At 37.5% G+C, this 18,073-nt stretch overlaps 1 long non-coding RNA gene across 2 annotated transcripts in view; it reads left to right on the forward strand.

The window, feature by feature from the left end:
• The window catches only part of LOC309392257, a 320,340-nt gene that overhangs the window by 291,395 nt on the left and 10,872 nt on the right, over positions 1-18,073 (forward strand). The gene's annotated exons all lie outside the window — the stretch shown is intronic.

Consider the following 18,073-nt stretch of genomic DNA (forward strand, 5'->3'; position numbering starts at 1 on the left):
TCCGCCTCCTCGCGGTGGGGGGTAGCGCCAGGGAAGTCCAGCCGGAGAGATGAGTGATCTGACCATGACAGGGGAGTGATAACTACATCCCCTATTCCCAGATCACTCGTCCACTGCTCATAGTTTACATGATGATGCTCATTTCATCACTAGCAGCCCATGGGTTGTTATGTTCATGAGCAATGAACCTTCTCTTGATTTATTTAAAATACAGTGGGTATAAATTTTATTTTATATAAAAAATAATTTTTTTATAAATTTTCTGTCTTCTTAGCTTTTTCAGTTTGTGATCTCCATTGTTCATATGAGCTTAAATATTGATCAAGGTGCTATTTAAAAACTTAGAGAAAAGATGTGATCTTTCATATGGGAACAACTGCCAGTGGTGAGATTCAATTTTTTTTAACTACCAGTTCTGTGGGCGTGGCATGGCTTGGTGGGCGTGGCAGGGGAAGGATACTGTAAAATCTCCATTCCCTCCCCATTCCAAGGGAAGGTTACTGCAAAATTCCTATTCCCTCCCGATCAGCTGGGACTTGGGAGGCAGAGAATAGATGGGGGCGGGGCCAGTCAGAGGTGGTATTTACCGGTTCTCCAAACTACTCAAAATTTTCGCTACTGGTTCTCCAGAACTGGTCAGAATTGCTGAATACCACCTCTGAAGGAACGTATGCAATGCTTCATATGCATATGTGTGCTTCGAATGCATATTCATGCTTCACGTATGCATGCAGTCATCTTTGCTCATATCAGCCCCATACAGAACTTGTAATATAAAATTCATTCATATCTTCTGATCCTTATCTGGCTTTTATTTTTTGGCCTCTTGATGGGGCTGGAAAAGTATATGAGCTGCACACCATAATAGCTTGATGATGTGGTTTGAACAAACTAAGACAACAGGGATCTATTAGCTAATTACAGAAAGAGAAAGTATAGTCATCCAGACAAGGGGAAGTTAGAGGTGAGCTCTCTCAACAGGATCTGCATAAATCCCAAAGCAGCTGCTATTAGCGTTGTGTAGAAAGGGATTTCCTGTAAAAGGAAGCTGCTTTTTTGCTCTTAATGTTGCTTATTTCACAACAGTAAACATGCATTTATATAGGCTGAGTGGGAAAAGTCTTCTAGTGTGTTAAAAGATGAAATCACATTGCTTAACTAAACATAGACTTTCTCTTACATCTGTGAAAGAAAAACAGTATGAATCCATAAGCACAAATGATAATTTTAGTCTTACTACATTGGAGAGTTCTGAGAGTTCTGAGACAGAATTCAGAAAGAAAGACAAGAGAAGGATAACACATTTTTTTTCACTATGGGTTGTTAAGGTTAGTGATCCAGACTTTGGTCAGAAAAAATGTGCCCTGATTGCTTTACATTCCTCCTCACTTCTTCTCTTTTGGCATTTTGACTTTTCTAGACTGTTGCCATTTTTCTTTTTGCCTGCTTTTGTATTAATCTTCATGTAATTGTAGTATTTTCTTTAACAATTGGGAAATGCTCAGGGTTTTTTTTCTCCTAGGAGAAAAGCAACTCCACCCAGAGTTGTCCTTTGGTAAAACAGGCAGCCAATAAATTTAATAAATAAATAAAAACAAATAAGTTGTAAGAAATGTGTAGCTTCTGATATAGAGGTTTCCTTTAGCTTCAAGTAAATGGTGTTTAATAAGGCTTTGGATTTTTAAAAAATGATAATTTAAGGTGACATGTCCTCTGTATAGTTGAAAATACAGTTTATATGTTACAGAATTTGAATCTTTTAAATTATCAATTTACTACTCGAATTGCATGTTTTCTTCACTTTTGTCAATCCCTCCCAGTCTGTCAGAGTTGCTTATTTTTGCTACAGAAGAAAAATAGTTCCCAATGATTGCATTGTGAAATGCTGATAAGCTGAATTGGCACATTTTCCTGAATTGCAAGTTTTTCACTGCAGTTGAAAGACACCCCCCCTTTCAAAAACACAGTTAAATACATTAAAAAAGACCAGGATCTAATTTCTGTTGATTGTTGAATGGGTTAGTTAATTACAATCTAAAAGACATCCTGTGATAACAAACATGCCTTCTGATAAAGTGATGCTAATAGTATGTAAATAGCAAAATATATTGCAGAGTTTGATGTTTTGTACTACTTTAGCCGGTGCTTCTAGTGTGTCTTGGACTTGAAGGGTAAAAAAAAAAAATTCCAATCTCAAATAAGTAGGACATAGCTATGAAATTTTTCTTTGCTTGTTACTGAAAAGCTCTAACATTATTTTCTTTCCCTGTACTTCAGTATATATAAATTTCATTAGCACTAGTGCATGGGTGTTAAACTCGCGGCACCACATTGCTGTCACGTGACATATTGCAACATTTTTACCCCTTGTGAAGCTGGGGTGGGCGTGGTGTGCATGTGACACAACCGGCCCCGCGGGCCAGCAGTTCACACCCCTGCGTAGGTAGTGGAATGGGTCTGTGACAAAACATTGAGACCAGCATTCTCAATATGGTATTCTCCTTCTTGGTTTGAAACTTCTACTATTCACAAATCGTGTGCACTTTAACCCATATTTATTCCAAATAATGAAGCTTGCTATTCAGTATTTAGCATGCTATGCTATGCATGTATTTATCATTTTTTGCTTGCAATGCTGGGCTTTGCCTTTTAACATGTTGGCATCCCAATTGCAAGCTGCAATACTATAATATAAGGGGCAAAGCAACAGCCCCACAAACATTTTAAAATGTTTTGTTAAATGGGATGGAGTTCTAATTGGACTAAATGTTTTCTGGTGGTAGTTGCACATCAATAGGATTTGGCCTTTACAGTGATAACATTCTTAAATAGCCTAATGAAGTCAAGAACGTCTGTTTCTAGTTTAGTAGCAAGATAGTTCCTCGTTCACATTAGTTTATGCTTACAGAGTCACACTGTTTTTGTAATCCTGGCTTGGAGGCAAGCTATAATTGGGCTGCTAAAATATTTAGGCCAGCGTATGGTTTGATGCTGACTGAATTATGGCAGGTAAGAAAGAATAGGAGACAAGGTAATATGTAAGTCTGATATTCTTCTGGATTTCTTTTCAAATAGTTGCATTTTATAGTCAGTATGTCCTTTCTTAATTACTTGTTATTCTAAATGAAATATTTTTTTGTCAAAGGTCACATACACTATTATTACATTACCCCTTTCAAAAATGCAACGTCTGCTTTTTTTTATAACAGGTACATTTATATTTATTACTTAAAGTCCATCTAGTCTCCTCAAAGGGCAATTACACATTTGACAAGATTTGTGAAAATTTAAAATTTATCTGAAATTTCCCTCAGCACTTGCCTCTGTTGAAAAAAAGCTATACAGCTAAAAAGAGATTTGCATAATCAAGTCGGCTAATTAACTATTTTGATTGTCATATTTTTCAGTTTTGTTTTTAAACTCTAGGCTGGATAGCTTTTGTTTTGTTTTTCTGCAGATAGAAAGCAAGTTGTCATTTGAGCTAATCTTATGGTGTTATTCCCCCTTAAGGAAAGATTAGAATTGGAACAGATTGTTATATGTTAAACTAATTTCAATATAAATTTGATTAATGGGTAATTGAGTTACATTGAGTTGTGTCATTGATGAAAAATATAATTGTACCAATGAAAACTGCTGTGTGAAAAAAAAAGGAGTGAAATACACTTGTTATATCATGATAATCTAACATCAGATATCTGGACAATTTAGCCATCATGAATATTTGGTAGCAAAAGAATTGTGGCATAATGCGTTACTATAGTACAGGGGTGTCAAACTCAATTTCATTGAGGGCTGCATCAGAGATGTGTTTGACCTCGGGGGGGCTGGTGTGTGTGTGTGCGTGTGCCCAGCTTGACATCACTCATCAAAGCTTCATTTTCGGTCACAACAGCCTAGACTCTGTTTTCGCTGGTAGAGGGTTGCAGAAGGCTGTTGTGGCTGAAAACGGAGCCCAGGTGGCACACATGCAGCCTCCCCAAGCTCCATCTTCATTGGCAAAGACCTGCAGGAGGCAATCACAACTGAAAACGGAGCCCAGGTGGGTCATGCGTGGCCCTCTCAAGCTCTGTTTTCACTGGCAGAGGCATTGCAGGCCAGTCTTCATTGTTTCCAGGGCAGGCCCGCGGGCCATATCTAAGCACCCCATGAGCCAGATCCAGCCCCCAGACCTTGAATTTGAACCTCCTGCTACAGTACAATAGTGACCAATAAATAGAATTCATTACTTACTTAGTCAATATTTAATGCTAAATCTAATTATACTTTACTGTTTTCTGAAATGCAGTCACCTTATTTTTAATTTCCACTGATATCCTCTAGGTTATGTATCTAGAAGGAAATTTTACATACAAAAGCACATTCCGTAAGTTTAAAGTTTTATATAATTTCAGCTAAGTAAAAATTTAATTTTTGTAATGACTTGCAATACTGCAAATTCCTTATTTTGCAGTCATTAAAAATGTAAGAACCCTGACCTCTTTTGCATATGATCACACCCTAACAGACACTAGCAGGCACATCTGCTTCTACTTGTAGTGATTTGGGAAGCCTACATAGGAAGCACTAACAATGAGGAAAGAAGGTATACCTGAGAATTATGGGGTTTTCCCCTAAAGAATTAGAAAAGCTGGCTCATTCCAAAATATAGAGAAATGTAATCTGTCTGTCATACAAGACTGCTTGTTGCACTTTTTATCTACCTTTTTTCTAATTCGAACAAAGCAGCAGACATCAAGAAGAAGAAAAGCATAATTAACAAGCAAAATTGGGTCTAGGGAGTCATTCAATTCTGTAATAGATGTCAGATCTTTCGTCCTAATGTCAAGTTGTTCTTTTCAGTTGAAAGTGATAAGCATTAACTCTACAGTATGGGGAATAAGTATGGTATACGTTGTATGGCCATTTGAACTTCATTAGTTTACCTATTAACTTGATAACTATTCACAAGTATTTAAAATAAGAAATAGAGTGGGTCTGTTGATCTTACTATTTTCCGTTTGTCTTTGTGTGCACCCCTATGCACATACAGTGTATCCTCCACTTTCTTTTGCCTGGGCAGGATACTTCCAAAGTCACAATAGCATTCTGAACATCAGGGTTTATAGATACAGATTTCAATAACATTTTCTTGGTATTTTTTTATCCAAGAGGCTAGTGCAAAATTTTGGATTCCATGACACTTCCTTTTTCAACAATGTGCCTATTATGATTCTCTACAAGATGGAGAATAAATACATAAATAGGAATTGTGTAGATCAGGGGTGTCAAGCTCTTGTCGTCACGGCAGAGTCACATGACATATCACGACTTTTCCCCCTCCTTCACTAAATTGGGTTTGGGGCATGGGCAGCATGTGATGCATCCGGCCCATAAAGATGATGGGCAGATGACCGTGGGTGTCAGATTGAGATTCAAGTCCTAATCTGTAGTGAATTAATTATTTCTGATATTCCTGAAACTGTATATCCCTATAATATTTGCATATTCAGAAAGAATAACTATTCTGAAATTATAGTTATATTCTATAAAATGCAGTCAACTCCTTTTTCAGCAGTCACACACAGAAGGGGATGTTTGACCCAGTTCTTGTATTCACCTACTGGGTTAACACTGTGAAGGCTGAATTTATAATCCTCAAGGTATATGAATGTAGACTTTTCACTTGATAGGAAACCTTTCAGAGAGGACATTTGATCTGTTGAATGTACTATGGAGGGGGATGACAGAGAAAGCAAGATAATGTGTAGGGTCCAGGGCACATTGTCTCATTCTCCTCCTGGACGTGAAATGTACATATAATTGGAAGAATTAGATCATGGCTGGGGAACTGACTAGGCTTTCACATGTTGCTGCTTCTATACTGAAATCTGTGGCTTTCCTCTTTCCTCTTAGCCTTTAACATAAAAAGAAAGAATTGCCCTAAATCTCAGGTGCAGTCCACTGCAGTTGCCTTTTCTGAATGAAGAAAGCTTTGTCAATTAAATAAAACGTATCAACAGCAGTAGAGTTTGTTATAGAAAATTTTCAAGAGAAGTGGTATTTTTCAACTATCACTTCGGTAAAGCAATAGTGGATTTGTTTGTTTTCAATAATGCTATTGAAAACTGATTTTTCCTCTTGTTTTTTCAGTAATTCAACGAAGAAAATAAAGTGGGTTTTCAAATATAGAACTCTCCAAAGTGCTCTATACCAAATACTTCAGTTCATCCCTTCCTCCACTCAAAATGAAAAAGAATGTAATTACAACCAGATTCCAGAAACAGATGAATTTTATTACAAAAATCTGTTTTTTGCGGGGGTGTACGCGAACTGCTTCTGATCTCGTGGCATCCTCCAGTTAAACAGATAAGTTTATTCACTGCTAACCCTCCTTCTTTCCATTTCATATCCATGTTTGTTGACAATGTGCATGGTTGAACTGGCATTTTCATATTTCAGTGCACCAGAGGCCCCTTAAAGAAGACATTCAAGAGAGAGAGAGAGAGAGAAAAAGAAGTACATGGCTTGCTCCCGAATGGCTTATTACCATCACATTTGCAATTCAGATCAGTTTTAAATTGACTGAATTTTTTGAACACATAGCAGGCAGTTTAAACTGATTGTCTGGAGGTACATATCTGACATGAACTAAGGTTCTCCTTAAAACATATAGTAAATAATTCTTATCATGGAGACAAACGTCGCAGTTTAAAATTATATATTGTTTCCACATTGGGTCAATTCCTGAAGAAATTCCACACATACACTTCTACCCATACACAAATGATTGATATTACAAATTCCTAGCTGATACCATTTTATTTGATTTTAAAAGGATATATGTTATTGAGGTGTGTGTAGACACACAAACATATTTGCACCTCAATAGGCTGAGTGAAAATCCTTAAGGAAAAACACACTCAAATATCCTCATTGTAAAATAAAGGGCCCTCGGGGCAGTGGTAGGCTTCAGTTGCCTAGCAACCCTCAGCAGGTAGCAGAGATACAGCTGCAACCATCCTGATTCTTTCCTAGAAATCTCCTTATATCTGTTTGTGTTCATCTTTAACCAGGCTTTTAAATGTTATATTTTTCCCCCTTTTCAGCTGGCAGCTTGCAGTAAGATGCACCTCAGAATTCTTTCCCAAGGCAGAGTTTTAGGAGCTATGCTTAAATATTTGAAGAATGATAAAACTTGATCAGATTTAGCATTCATACATTGTCCTACCTTTGTCTGTTAATACATTTGGAACATTTACAGAAAATATTTCCATAGTAAACCAGTGGATGTTTCGGAAATACAACATGGAAGCTTGTCTTTTTAGATTGCCTGTATTAAAATATATTTTCTAACAACTATTTTCCAATATCCACTGATGATTACTCAAACCATTTGGGATTTGATTTAATTTTACCAAGGAATTATATAATGAAATTATACATCTTTTTTTTTAAAGGGCACTGCACATCAGCAGATATATTTGCAATGTAACACTGCAGAGTTTAACAAGAAAATATGTTCATGTTGACCATTTAACCACTTGAGAAAGGTTTGGGGGATTTCTGTTTTTTATATGAAACAGAGGAATAAAAATATCCTCCACTATGTTGCTTTTGCTGAGATAATTGGTTTCAGTAGCTTTCATTTTAAAGATGGTGTCAATATAGAATCCATTTTATGCATGTTCAACTTATTGCAAATAAAAATATTAAGATAATGATCTAAATGACCAATATATGGGCTCAGATGGGTCTACTTCAACAGATGCTTTCTAGGACCACCATCATCCTATGAGAGAGCAACTGAACTAGGTCTCTGAAGAAAGCTGAAGCCATTAATGTAAGCTTCTAAAACAGACTCTAAAAAAGACAAATGGATACGGTGGAAAGAACTGAGTTTTGTGTATACAACTGCATCTGCATATAACATTTACATATAAATGAGAATATGTCTGCAGGCTTGGTTGTATATGAAATAACCATGCTGTTGAACTCTCCCTCACTTTGCTAGAATATCATGAAGAGTGTTGTTGCTCCTGGGCTAGTCTGTTTATAATATTCCAAACCAAACAGACACAAAACAGCTTGTCTGAATATTGGTTATAGACCGCACAACCTGGCAATTGTGAAAGAACTAAGTTTTCTGTTGCTTTCTATTTGAATTCAATTTAAAAGGCTACTCTTAAGCTCTAAATCAGTGATGGTGAACCTTTTTGGCATTGCGTGCCAAAAGTGGGGGGAGGGCAGGGGGGTCGTGGGCATGTGTGCCATACCCATAATCCTATGCATGCAGACCCCCATGCACATGTGCATGCAACTAACACCCCCGTGCATGCGCGTGTGACCCCCACCCTCCCCACTACTTTTGGTGAGTGATGGTCCCGTTTTTTTCACCCTTCCCAGGCTCTAGAGGGTTTCTAGGAGCCTGGGGAGGGTAAAAATGCCCCCCCCCCGCTCCCATGGAGGCCCTCCGGAGGCTTCCACTCACACCCGCAGGACCTGCTGCTCCCTGCCGCCTCAGAGGCAATGGAGGCAACCGCTACTCTTGGTGGGGCAGCCGTGCTCATGCGGTCCTGGCCTGAAGCCTCATGACCCTCCTGCCCAGCCAAGCACGGCTCACCTGCACTGGGAGACACCTGGTAGCACTGGCGGTCTCCCTGGTACCAGCGGGCGGTTGCGGGTGCAATGCCCCCAATGCCCAGCGCCTTCCACCCATGCAGAAAGGGTGTGCAATGTCAATGAACCAAACTTTTTTCTTTTCAACTATTGTTATGTCAGGTGTGTTGTAGCCAAGTGCCTGTCAGTCTGAATTCTGAAATCCCACAAGATCTTGACTTTTTCATTCTCTAGAACATTATTATTATTATTATTATTATTATTATTATTATTATTATTATTATTATTATTATTATTATTATTATTATTATTATTATACGATTGTATCACAGCGGCCAGTTGTTTCGCCAGATTTGGCATTGATTACTACTCGGGCCCCACCCAGGGGCCTAGGACGTCGTAACGTATTTTCATAATATACGTGCAGATCCAAGCAATGCAGCTTTTTGCATTTGACTGATGGTGATTTTGTCAAGGTTTAACTGTTTTAAATGTAATTCCAGTGCTTTTGGAACAGCACCCAGTGTGCCGATTACCACTGGAATTACCACTGCTGGTTTGTGCCATAATCGTTTAATTTCAATTTTTAGGTCCTCTCGTCGACCCTGCTATCACCTGGTATTGCCATGTCTATGATTGTAACCTTATTTTTCTCAACCAGTGTGATGTCTGGTGTGTTATGCGCCAGTATTTTGTCCGTTTGTATACGAAAATCCCATAGGATCTTGACCTTCTGATTTTCAGTGACTTTTTCAGGCTTATGTTCCCACCATTTTGTTGTTGTTTTAATATTATAATTTTTGCACAAATTCCAGTGGATCATTTGTGTTACTGAATTGTGTCGCAATTTATAATCAGTCTGCGTGATTTTTTTTACAGCAGCTGAGTATGTGGTAAACAGTTTCATCAACTTCTTTGCAGAGTTTGCATTTGGCATCATCAGAGGATTTTTTGATTTTGGCCTTAATGGCATTTGTTCAGATAGTTTGTTCTTCTGCAGCCAGGATTAGTGACTCTGTTTCTTTCTTTAATGTACCTGTTGTTAACCATAACCAAGTTTTTTCACTGTCCACTTTATCTTTTATTTTTTTCCAGAAATTGACCATGCAATGCTTTGTTCTGCCAACTTTCCATTCTTGATTTTATCACATCTTTTCTGTATTCTTGTTTTGTCTGTTGGGCCTTCAGTAGATTTTTGTTCTTTCCTTTGATTAATAGATGTTCTTGACTTTCTTTTAAATAATCAGCCAGTGCATGTTTTTCTTCTTCAACTATTTGCTTCACTTGTAATAATCCTTTGCCACCTGATTTTCGGGGCAGGTATAGTCTATCAGTGTCACGGCGTGGATGTAAACTGTAGTGCATTGTCATTAGTTTCCTGGTTTTTCGATCCAAAATGTCCAAATCAATTGTTGTTGTTGTTGTTGTTGTTGTTGTTGTTGTTGTTGTTGTTGTTGTTGTTATTATTATTATTATTATTATTATTATTATTATTATTATTATTATTATTATTATTATTATTATTATTATTATTCAGCCATCTTACCATAAGGTAACCCTTATGCTGTAAAGACAAACATAATTCACAGAGAACTGTGCAAATCATTCAAAATAAATTTTCCACAAAAATGCTAGCTAGTCTGAAGCACCTTTCTTTAAAGTATTGAAGTATTCGCATCCTGTGAATACATGAGTACATGCATGTACACACACAGCTACTGTATCCTACTTTGCTGCTGCCCTATCAACAATGTTTCTAAGCGTGCACATGCAGGCAGTTGGAAATAACTTTTGAAGCAGCCATACAGACCTTCCAAAGGAAGTGGTTTTTCAGTGTTTTCAAGGAGAAATGCTTTGTAAGAGCTAACAAGCTTTGCAAAGCATATCTTTCAAATATTTAGCACACCCTACTGTCCAGCTTCTACATGAGCATATCGAGCAAAGAGGTTCTCATCTTCTTAGTATGGTTTCATTGTTATAATGCTCTTTCTCAGAATAATTTTTCTTCACATTCAAATAAAATCTGCCTTATTCAGTGTCCTTCACTCTGTGATGAATTGAACTGCATATTACGGTAAATCATCCCCTCTGTCTCTCCTAAGGAGACTAAAGACACTTGAGTGAAGGGTAGGCTTTCATGCTGTTTGCCCTACTGATATTTACAGAATTACTCTCAAAGGTCCCAGCTCCAGACATAAACCAGTATTAAGATGCCACTTCTTGGAGGCTAACTGGCTTCATTTAGCCAGACTCTGGCACACAATGAGTTCTAGCAGCAGCAAAACAGCAAAATGCAAAGATGCAAAGTCAGCTCTGGGAGCTTCCACCTCCCAGTGTGTTTTATTTAGGCGAGACACGCCCTTCTTCTAGCACTGGCTTCACCCCATTGTCAGCTGTGCATTGGCCTGCCCTGTGGGATGCTACCCAGCCATTCCTTGACCCAGAACAGCTGATCATCGGGCCAGAACAGCTGGTCATCACCCGGTAGCTGCAGCTCAGAATCCCAGCAGGCTGCTTGCCTTGCATTGCCATGCCTCCCCGCTGCACAGCTGATTCCCAGCTCACCCTCCACTGACCAGCTGGTCCTCGGCACACCACTACAACCTCTCCTACACTCCCCCTCATCACCAGTGTTCCATCCTGCACCGGTATGGCAAACCTGGGCTTCAGGGTTTGACAGATGGCTCCCCTCTACCAGGGCCTTACCTGGAAGACAGTAAGCAGAGTCAGTGAGTACCTATGGCAACAAATTATCACATTCGACCTTATATCACCACCACCACCCGGTTTGTGGGGATGCGTCTTATGGAGCTTTCCTATACCCCCCATCACCAATGCTCCGTCCTGCCCTGGTATGGCAAACCCTGAGCTTCAGGATTTGACAATTCTATGAGTCTGCAAGAATTATCTTTGACTACTTGTATTGTACACATGTAACCAAGCAATAATACTAATCACAGACATAAACAAAAGCAGTAGTAACCCAATATGGCATATTCCTTCTGACCAAGAAACCTGCTATAATTACATATCCAATACTGTGGTAGCTTATACATGCAAATGAGATCAGGTCTATCACAATCAGAAACTGTTGGATGCCCAATAGCCCTGATGACTATGGAGTAACTACCATTTGTTTGTTTATTGGGTTGAGTTGAGTTTCCAACCTTGTCACACACAGCCACTTATTTCCATATTTCTTATCTCTTCAGCCAGTCAATACATTGTGCTTCAACCTCAGAGAAATGCTTGCCATTTTCAACTCAGTGCTCTGAACTGTTCTCAGATTAGGGTTGAGAAAGTCCAACTTTGAATGTAAGATACAGTCTAAGAACAATATCACTGTCGTTTGATTTCTTGTTGCATATACAACCTTGTGTTACATAAGCAGTAGTTTGCAAACTTTTGATTCAATAGTCTGTAGAGATTCTCAGTCACCCAGGTCATGGTTGTCCCAAAGGTGCTTTTTCAGGGGACAACTGGACTTTTGAAGATGTTTTTTTGATTCAATATGAAATTGAATCTCTGGATATTGCCTGTAAAGCATTCTTGAAGCTTCGAACAAGCAGTCTATTTCCACCTGTATCATATGCAGCTGATGTTCTATGTCTAATTTCATTATTTTTTCAGAAATATAAAAACTGCTCAGCTCCAGTTTGTCGTGATTGTCAATTCCTGATTGTTCTGGAAAACCCACTGTTTCAGGATTCTGTCACAGTGCTGATAAAATCCCATGAACTCAAGTTTGTTGTGTGAATCCAGCCACTCAGGGTTGTTGGCCTTTTCGAGACAGTAGTGTCCCAGCATTATCTCAGTGATGATGAAAAATGTTCATTCTCTGTGACAGAAAAGAAACGCAAAGAATCCCCATTTAATAGGGATTTTTTTACATTGTTTAATTTGTAGAAGTAAGTTAGATAATATATCTACATTTGCACAATTTGGGGTATGTTTTTAAATTCTATTTTATATCTCTGTTCTTCGAAGAGCAATGCAGTATGGAAAACCCAGTATGGAAAAATAGTGAATTTGCCAATATCTCCCTGGATGTGCTGTATTCAGGCAGCTGCTGTGAATGGGATCCCTTTTTCTGGATTCAATATTGACGATAGTGGATAATCATGGGGATAAATTATCTATTTGTGCATTCTTTTTGTCTGTATTTGTCAGCAAAATCTATCAAATGCTTACATCCTTCATGATATGTGATGTAACTGTGCCGTACTGTAAAACATCACAAGTCACTTTCACTGGTGTGAATTATAATGCATAAGCACAATGTCTTGATGTCATTATTTCTTTCCTTTTGTGAAAGCTTGTTTGAGTCGTCCTGCCCATTGCTATGCCCTCCTCACTTGTAGTAGAGAGCTCCAGGGTTGTGGCACTCTGATTACATTTGGCAAGAATCTCTTACAGTAATTAACAAATTTTAAAAAGCATCACAGCTATGATATGACTCAAAGCATTCACAACAGCTTGAATTTTCTCTGTATGCTTGCATGGGGCTTGTATGCCCTGCCCATTATATCACTGTAGAATGTAATATTTTGTTTAAAAGACTGGTATCTATCCATCTCCATAACATTGTCAGGAGGTTTTGCAGATGCACCTCATTGGGCTTTTTTAGTGATTTTTTTTTTAAATTTGTACTTTAATTGTAATGTAATTTTTAATTTGTGTCTCTGTGAAAACAGTGGATTATGTATTGTGACCTTACTACAAGCAGTAGGTCTCTGATATCAAAATAGGGAAAAATAGGGAATTTGCTGATATCTCCCTGGATCAGCCTTTTAAACTTTGTGGGTCAGAATTGTTGAACTTCATTGTTGTACCTATCACTGATGAAACAAAGAGCTAGGTTTCAGTCTGAAATCAGTCTCAAGGGTCTTATGGAAGAAAGTAGCTCATGAGACTATTTAGGAGTTTCCTTCCACCAATAGAAATTATTCTTTCTGCTTTGCAGAAAACAGTGTGGAAGAATTATAATGTAGTTAGTATTTTCGAGATGAATAATGCAAGAAATTATTGTTTGGGATTGAATACTGTAAAAACGTTGTTTCCAACAACAATAAGCACTACAAAGTAGAACTGATTTAAATGGGCAGGCTTCCCACACCTTATCTGAAATCTCTGAACACATCTATATCTTGTATTACAATACTACCCCACAATTTAATAATAAAACCAGATCAGGTGTTTATATTTATTAGTGATTTTTATGTACAGATGAATTAGAGTGTCAAGGGATTTGAAAATGTGTGCTGCTTTGCATGCTACAAGTAATAAAAGACAATATAGAAACATAATAATTTCAATTATTTTCAATATAGGAAAAGAAATTTGTAATAATTTAAATAGTTGGGTCAGTCATCTTTTCCTGATTTCCTTTAGGTTGTATTTTGCTAAATGTTTTTCTCAAATACCTCACATACTTTTTTCAGTCTCAGACTGAAATATAATGTGGACATTTATTTGAAACTACTTATATGATATTGTTAAGCTGTAGATATACAGGCATTCCTCAATTCAGTTTAAAAAAATAACAAATTGAGCAATTTACTTTATGGAGATATATACCGTATGCATAAAGCAGAGATAGGGAATTTTTCATGCCTGACAAATGCATTGAACTCCCCATCCCCACTAAGCACTGCAGTATATGGGGACAGCAAAATTTGTTTTTGAAATATGAGAAATAATTATTTAAAAGGATATCAAGACACATAAAAAGAAAGATAAAACCATAGTGGTATAGAATGAATAATATTGGGGTTTTTTTTAAAATGGTTTTCTCCTCATTTTCAGTGCCAATCATAGAGAATTACAGAGCCAAAATATAGCTGCCTACTGATGTACAAAGTAACATAGCAAGTAGAATTGTAGAGAAATTTAGCATTAATGTATTGAAATGATGCTTGAACCTGGTAATTTTCCCAAGTGAATGTTGTTATAGAAGTGGGAAAAGGAGTAGCTGACACTGAAAGTGTAGGTACTATTTGATTTATTTTGCATGTATGCTGGGCCTTCTGTGTGTGTGTGTGTGTGTGTGTGTGTGTGTGTGTGAGAGAGAGAGAGAGAGAGAGAGAGAGAGAGAGAGAGAAATATTTTATACTAGGAGAAAAGCAACATTTTTCATTGCCAGTTTCGAAAATAATTTGTTCATTGGGGCCAATACTATCCAAGAAAAAAAAATATAATATTTCCATTAGGTGTTTTTGAGGCCATAGCTCTTTTTAAATGGACTTTTTGAATTCTACACTAGCTACAATAAAACACTTTGGAACTAGACATCGTTTTTCTTAATGCATGCAGATGGTTTTAAAGGTTTTGCACAAATACTAAAAATCCAAAAGCAATTTCAGACTGGAAATATTTTGCTTTTGAAATGGTGTGGGAAAGAATTCCCAAAGAGAATTCCTAACGGAATAGAAAGAAACCTTGCATGTTAATAAATAAACTAATATAATCAGTAAAGTATGCAATGCAAGTGACTTTGTTTAACATATTAGATTAGGCCCAGGAGGCCAACTCCGCCTTTATTTTCTTAAATCTATTTCACATGACTGTTACTGTGGAAAAGATTACAGGAATGAGAATTAAATATGCAGACTTGCAATTGTGGTGTAAACAGAGGATGTAAAACTGACTAAGTAACTCATTAAAATTAAGAGTTTTGTAAGTCAAGTAGTTTAAAGACACAAAAAGGGAGACATGAGTTTTTGAATTATACAACATGCATGCTGACTGACCGATGTTTAGTTTTTAAAAAATCATGAAAACACCAGCCTGAACCTTGTTATGGAATAAATATTCTAGCAATTTACAAATATTTCTTGCTGTCACAATGTAGCAGGCTATCCTTCTAGAATTAGTAATGTGGCTATTTTGAAAGGTCTTTGAAGTTTAATTAGTCTGAGTAGAGCTATTGCCAGAATGCATTAATTACTCATTTATTTTTGTCCTAGGTATTTTTGCATAATGTTTTGTTGTATTACCTGTAACTATAAACTGTCTTCTCATTAGAATCTGTAGGATTAAAGCAATATAGAAATTTAATACATAAAAATTGCTGCATGAGCATCTATAAACCTAGGTACCATCTAGTGTCAGACATTATTAAAATAAGTTACCATGGAAGTTTTAGAGAGTACTTTGGTATATATAGGTACACGTATAGACTCAGACCTGTCCTTTAAGAATGTCTGACTTAGACTAGGGTGATTTAAAATTGATGTTATTGGACCTCTAAAGAATAGTTAATAGTTAATGTGATAATAATAATAATAACTACTGCTTTGTTTCATTATTTATTATTACCAATTGCTGATGGCCACAGCTGGTTTGCTGCACATTCAGGAATAATATGGCCAAAATGGCAAATACATATTGAGCCTTGCAATAGATGATGTCTTATTTTGAATCCTGTGAAAATGAACCATGCATCCATGGTATTGGATGCAGCATACAGGTAGTCCTTGACTTATGGTTACAATTGAGCCCAACATTTCTGTTGCTAAGTGAGATGTTTGTTAAGTGAGTTTTGCCCCATTTTACCACCTTTCTTGTCACAATTGTTAAATGAATCATTGCATTTGCCAAGTTAGTAGCACGGTTGTTAAGTGAATCTGGTTTTCCCCGTTGACTTTGCTTGGCAGAAGGTCTCAAAAGTGGATCACGTGACCCCAGGACATCTGGAACCATCATAAATATGAGTCAGTTTCCAAGCATCTGAATTTTGATCATGTGACCATGGGGATGCCGCAGTGGTTATAAGTGTGAAAAACGGTCATGTCACTTTTTTCAATGCTGTTGTAATTTAGAATAGTCACTAAACAAACTGTTGTAAGTCGTGGGTTATCTGTATTAGGTATATTCTATCTTGTGGGGTATAAATTAGTAATTGCTGGTATGGACATTAATAGATACATTAATAAATTAGATCAAAACTAGGAATTGAATTTCTCATAAAATTGAAATACGATATAGACATTCAGAAGTGATTCACCGTAAAACTGTGATGAGAATTTTTTGTATCTATTTAATCCATAAGCAATAAAACTCCTAAGTGCTAAGCTGTTTGCTTTGTCTTTTGATGTAACAGCGAACAAAATTGTGTGCCTCGCTGAGATTACAAACAAAATTGTGTGTCTCACTGAGATTACCAGTACTGAGTCTGCTTTTTTATTGCTTTGTTGACACTAGGCATGACTCTTGCTGCAAGAATCTTTGTAGTATACTGGCCCCACTACACGTATTGAAGGCAGGTAAGTTAATTTAGCAGGCTTCATGGTACATAATGACAAGTCCCACTTTAAAATGATGCATTCATTCACTGCCGAGCTATTGAAAAGGCAGAATCAAGATGATTGATCGCCTAGGGTTTTACTCTAAAGTAACCGAAGTCCTTTTGTCTGCAACAATATATTAGAGATTTTCCAAGGACAGAGCCATTCCCTGATAACATTATCAGGACTTCCTGCTTCCATCCATGAGAGCACTGTAAGTGCACACTCGCCACTTTTATTGATTGTTTGACACTTCTAAAACCAGAAAGCGTGCCCAAAGGTTATAGGAAAGGAAAGCCTGACAAACTGCTTTGGAAGTATGCAGATTAAGATCTGGCCAAATGTTATCAATTTGAATAGAAAAGCAGCATTGATACCACCAAGTAAATCAGTTTTTACAGAATTTGGAAATCGAAACATTGAGAAAAGTTTTGAAAAGAAAAGTTCTTTAGAGCTTAATATAAGAAACTTTAGAGTTTATGTATCTTTTAAAGTTCTGTGAAGAAACTCTTTCTGGCACACACAATGAAGATTACTTTGATTGCTTTATGGCTGGGGTCTCCAACCCGTGGGTTGTGGCCCGGGTTGTGCCGCAGCCCATTCAGAACCAGGCGGCGGAAGTGGTGCGCAAGCATGTGTGTGCGAAGCTGCATTTGTGAAAGCGGTAGGTGCATGCACGAAAGCATTCCCCCCCCCCGCCACTGGTGCTTCTGCCAGTCCACCGAGCCAGAAAGGTTGGACATCATTGCTTCATGGGAGTAAAAGGCACAGTTATGCTTTGGAGATAGAATAGGATGGCGTGGTCTTATTGTATTAAAAGTCTTATAAAAGCCTGGACTGTGCAATAAACCTATTGCCCATTTCTTGTCCTTCACCAAAAACATTGACAGGACAACAAGAGTGCAATATAGATCTATACAATTATGAACGTCACTAATAACTGTCCCTAGATCTCAAAATCTGTCTGTCTGATTTAGGTACAGGTAGTCCTTGACTTACAACAGTTCATTTGGTGACTGTTCAAAGTTGCAATGGTACTGAAAAAAGTGACTTATGACCAGTCTTTGGACTTATGACCGTCACAATATCCCTGTGGTCATATGACTGACCGGGCTTGGCTACCTGCATGTATTTATAATGGTTGCAGCATTCTGGGATCATGTGATCACCATTTGTGACTGTAAAATTAG

The sequence above is a fragment of the Natrix helvetica genome, assembly GCF_964273705.1.
Source record: "Natrix helvetica genome assembly, chromosome: 4".
In the NCBI taxonomy this organism is placed as follows: domain Eukaryota; kingdom Metazoa; phylum Chordata; class Lepidosauria; order Squamata; family Natricidae; genus Natrix; species Natrix helvetica.